Source organism: Macaca fascicularis, chromosome 1 (genome assembly GCF_037993035.2).
Source record: "Macaca fascicularis isolate 582-1 chromosome 1, T2T-MFA8v1.1".
Lineage (NCBI taxonomy): Eukaryota > Metazoa > Chordata > Mammalia > Primates > Cercopithecidae > Macaca > Macaca fascicularis.
The window spans coordinates 109098670-109104132 of NC_088375.1; positions in this window are offsets into that span (position 1 = coordinate 109098670).

A 5463-nucleotide genomic window follows, 5' to 3' on the forward strand; every position below is an offset into this window, starting at 1 on the left:
GATAAGAGAAAGCCTGTCTGAGGATGTAACATAAGAACAAGGATATGTTCTGTGTCCACAGGATTTTTCACTAATGCTGAAAAAACAGAAAAGAAAGAAATTAGGTACACAAATTAGAAAGGAAGAGGCAAAATGGTCATTGTTTAAGACACCGGTATTTCTACTGAGGACATCTAAGAGAATTGACTGAAAATGAGATCCAAAAAGTTTAGTAACATGCAGTTATAGAACAAACTTCCCTCAAAAAAGTAACTTTCTTATATACCCATAAAAACCTAATAATTAATATCAGGGAAAGATTCTGTTTATCACAATAGTAACAACAACAATATAATATGCACTTAGGAGTAATTAATGTGAAATATGCCTCTGATACAAACTGGTTTAAAGAACATAAAGGAAACTCCGATTATATGTTTCCTTGTTCTGTTCACAGAGCCATCTTCTTCTTGGATGGGAGAATTCACCGTTATAAGGATGTCAGTTATCCCCTTATTAGTCAATACCTTGAACAGGAACTGTATAGTAATGAAGTGTTTGGAACTGTATAAAAATGATTCTAAAATTTATCAGGAAGAATATACAGGCAAGAGTAGTCAGGACAATTTGGGGAAAGGTGTCAATAAAACGGCTCATCCTATTGTATATTAAAAGTATCCTAAGCTAAAGTCATTAACATACTGTGATAGCCGTGGTAATAGGAATGAGAGGAAAAGTCAGTGGAACAATTAAAAGGCCAGAAACATATCCAAGTCCAGCTGTGAGAATTTAGCATTTAATGAAGGAAATATTTCCAAATCTGGAGGCTCACTCTTTGCAGAAGCTTGGCTGGAAAAGAAGCGGGAGACCCGACGTAGCTAAATAGAGTCAGGATAGGGGAAGTATGGCAGGCTGGCTTAGGGCCGTTTATTTGGTGAGAAAAATGCAATACAGAGCAGAAAGCGGAAGATAAGCAAAGGGGATCATTGATGAATGAAGACTGAGGAGCTAGGTGGGAGGGCGTGGGGTCCAGGGCCTTGGGGAGGAGCAGGTCCCCTCTGCAGTGGGAAAGGGAGTGCAAACGGCGAAGGTGCAGACAAGACTGGATAAATGTGCTGCACAGGGGCAGGGAAGAGCTGGAGGAGTCGGCGCCTAACAGCTCTGTCTTCCCTGTGGTAGAGCAAACAAGGCCATCTGCCGAGAGAGACGGAGCAGCGAGGAACATGCTGAATCCTGAGGAGAAAAACACCCGAGTAGCCCTGAGACTTGAAACCACACTGGGTGGCAGCTTTATTCCCTCCTCACCCAGCCCTCTCATGCCTCCACCTGAGGACGAGCCCAGCTTCAGACTTTTTGAGTCCCCTCCAAGTTACATGTGTGACAACAGCGTAAAAGATATCGACCTGCATTGAACAAAACCCAACAATACGAATCTATTCTATGTCCGTCATTGCAATAATCTTCTGTAAAAGCCGAGGGAATGACATTAAACCTCAACTCGTTGAAGGAGTTTCTGGGGGTTTGGGGTTGGTTTAGTTTGGTTTTTGAGACAGGGTCTTGCTATGTCGCCCAGGCTGGAGTGTAGTGATGCTATCTAGGCTCACTGCAGCCTCCACCAGGGCTCAAGCGATTCTCACACCTTAGCCTCTCGAGTAGGTGGGACCACAGTCACCCACCACCACCCCTGGCCAGGAGTTTCTAAAACACCCTTCAGGTGCGATCTTGTTCTCTCCTGTATTCCAGGAGAGTTGCAAGCATTCGTTCTGTAGATATCGTTACTCTAGTGAATGAATCCTAACTTCTGTCCTTGTCCGTGCTATGCAAACATTTTCCCAGCCGCTCCACGAAATCTATCTTCACCAGGCCCAGCCAGCTCACCTGCAATGTAAAGTAGCCACTCAATTCCCCATTAGCCGCCATCCAGAAAGAACCCGGTCTTGGAGATGTGCGGCCCTCCGAACTTCTTGTCCATGGCTTGTGCGCCACCTGGTGGTGACTGCCTGCAATGTCTCATGTAGACCCAGCTTTAGGCAATAGCGAGTGAAGAAGACACCTCACTTCACTGCCCTGGCCTGGGCGGATAGTAAGGGGTTAAACCTTGTGTTCCTTCTTGGAATTTATTTTTTTTAATTGAGGCAGGGTCCCACTGCATTGGCCAGGCTGGTCTTGAGCTCCTAGGCTCAGGCGATCCTCTTGCCTTGGCCTCCTAAATTGTTGGGATTACAGATGTGAGCCACCACACCTAGCCCCTTCTTGGAATTTCAAATAGACAGCAGATTCTCTCCTTCTCATGCTCATCTGTAACTTAGATTTTAAGGCAAAGAGTGCTGCACAAGCCGTAAACTCAGTTCCTTTGGGGATACGGGGTGGTGTTCCTACTGCATTGTTAGATTGTAAAATTGTAAGAGGCATCATCAATTAAAAAGGAGCAATTGAGGGCAGGGGGTGACTATTACATTAAATGAGCACTTCAATTTTAAGACACGCCTGGATTTCAGAAATGTCAAAACATATGAATAAATGGGTATTAGAATATGGCTTTCGTCTGTGAAATCTGGATAGGAGTGCAGTGTCTAGTACACGTTTATTTCAGCATCAATTATTCTATATTATAGCTAGCTCTGGTAAGCAACTATTTCAAAAATCCCTACCCAGAGGAGTCCTCCTGCCAGCCATCCTGCTGAAAAAAACAAAAAGACCAAGATAGAAACTGTAAAAACAGGCTGGGCATAGTGCCTCACATTTGTAATCCCAACACTCTGAGAGGTTGAAGTGGGAGGATTACTTGAGCCCAGGAATTCAAGACCAGCTTGGGCAACATAGCAAGACCTCGTCTCTACAAATAATAATAATAATAAATTAGCTGGGCATGGTGGTGCACACCTGTAGTCTCAGCTAGTCAGGAGGCAGTGGAATCACTTGAGTCCAGGAGGTCAAGTTTTCAGTGAGCCATTATCGTGCCACTGCACTTCAGGCTGAGAAACAAAGTGAGACCCCCATCTCAAAAAAGCTATAAAAATAACTTGACCTTCCATTAATGGAGTTGTGCAGAGCTGACAGCTGGCAGTTCATTTGCTAGGGACCAGGATTGCAGACTGAGAATGGGCTACCATCTCCAGCCTGCAGTTTGCTGAGCGGGAACCCACGAGCCAAGAATGAATGCCCCTCCCCACCCCATCCCTGCCACAGGCACAGACTCAGGCATGTGCTTAAGAAAGGAGAAAATGTTATTAAAATAACAAACTGTCTCTTCTTACAGAGTAGGACTGCCCAGAAAAATGTCTTGACATGAGTTCAGGGTGGAGGGTGACACCTGGAGGACTCACACAAGCAGTGAAATATGACTGAGAAACTGCTAGTCATGGGAAGAGAGGAATCTGGGTTGGTGGACAGGGGAGGAAAAAAAATAAGGAGGAGTCCACAGCTGGTGGAAGGCTGTGTGAGGTGTGATATGACCCCACCCAAGACTCCCAAGTCTTTAACACACACACATACACACATATTTGCATGGTTTTTTTTTTTTGGCTGAAATCTAAGAGAAGAGGCTTAATTATCCATGTCAAGCAGGGAGATAGCCCACACTGGGAGGAGACAGCCATGAGAATGTGAACCCTGGGGACCCACTGAGCTCACCCAGAAGGACTTGGAACTTCTACTGGCATGGATTTAGTGTGGGGATGATTCATATTAATTTTATTTACTCTTGAGAATCAGAGAATCTCTGGATCACACTTGGGTAATATACAGCATGGGCTTTTGCAAACTCTTTGACTTGACGCCTTTAAGCCAAACTGACCGGCCCATTGATCAAGCACTCAACAGCACTGCTGACACTAATTGACAGATATGGGTGGGACCTTCCTCCCCGCTTTGATCCTATTCCAGTTCCTCCTGTCTGTTGGCCTTCAGTTTGATCTCCTTGTTCTAAACACATTCCCGCCTCTTCGATTTGGTGTGGTATTTTCCCCAGCTCTGACTCCAGCAGTCCCCTATACCAACTTAAGCTCAACCCTCTGATCCATTCTCTAAAGGTCTAGTGTAGCTGAAACCACCTTACCCTGAGGGGGCTGCAACTCCCAAAATCCCCACAAAGTGGAGCAGGGAGTTGTGACCCTATAAAGTGCTATTCTATCAGTCATACCAAAGAGCCTCACCATGGGCTCTGGTGACCACCTCCGTCATAATCCCCTGTTGGTGAGTGAGAATTATTAACCTGCAGACTCTTGACCTCCTGAATCAGAATCTCTGAGTGTGGTGTCCAAGGACCTGAATTGTTAACAAGCTCTCAAGGTGACACTTGTGCACACTGAAGTTTGACAACCACTACCCTAAACAAGCATGATATTTTTCAGTGTTGACACTTGCACAGTGAGGTATGGGATGCTCTTGGTCAATTTAACACTCTGATAAAATAGATTCCAATTACACCATGAAACCATTAAAAATGACAAGGTAGAAGAATATTTAATGACAAGAAAAGGTATTTATAACAAATAGTTACGTTAAAATAATCAAGTCTTATCCCACTTTAGAGTAAAATATGAATGTTTATATGCACATAGAACACAAGTCAGGAAGAACATACCCTGGAAAATTAACCTGCATAATAAAATTGTGGGTGCTTTATTTTTTTTCTACCTACATTTTCTACATTTTGCAAAAAGTACACAAGTACATGTGCATATTGTAATGTCCGTGGGAGCGAGACTTTGTACTGCTGTTGTTGTTGTTGTACTGCACTGTTGTTGTTGTTTTCAGTTTACTCACTTCATTTCTCCTTATATTACAATGTGTTGCTAAGGCTTCATGATCTCGCATAACAGTAAAAACCAAAATCTGTTCTCATGTTTGTGCAACAGGAAGAACTGCATCACATAATATTTTGCAAGAACCTGAATCATCCCATTTGGCTAAAAAGGTATGACATTATTCTTTATCTCTTATAATGTTTATGCACCAAAATTTACTTGATACAGTTTATAAGTTGATTAATGCTAAAGACTGGTGTGTGTTACAGGGTGATTAGAAAAAAATAGATGGCACAGACATAAAAGCATTCACTGGATTGGCCACTGTAATTAATGTTTGTAAATCCACAAATGAAATATTTTGCAATTATGGAACAAAGAAGGTGGTCATCATCTCTTTAACAAAATTATAAGCCATCAAAATTTTTTAAAGTATTGCATTTTAACAATGAAGATGCAAGAAGAACCAGAAGCAATGCTAAACTAGAACCTATTACAGATGTATTTGAAATCTGGAGTCAGCTATTTACAAAATGGATATGTGCCAGGTTCATGCATGACAGGTGATGAGCAGTTAACTGCATCAAAATACACACACACATACACACACACACACACACAAAATAAGCAAATATGTGTGTAGCTTCAAATCTAGGAAATATGGAGTAAAAATTGGGGTTTGCTATAGCTAAATTCTTATTTCTTTTCCTTTTTTTTTTTTTTTTTTTTTTTTTGA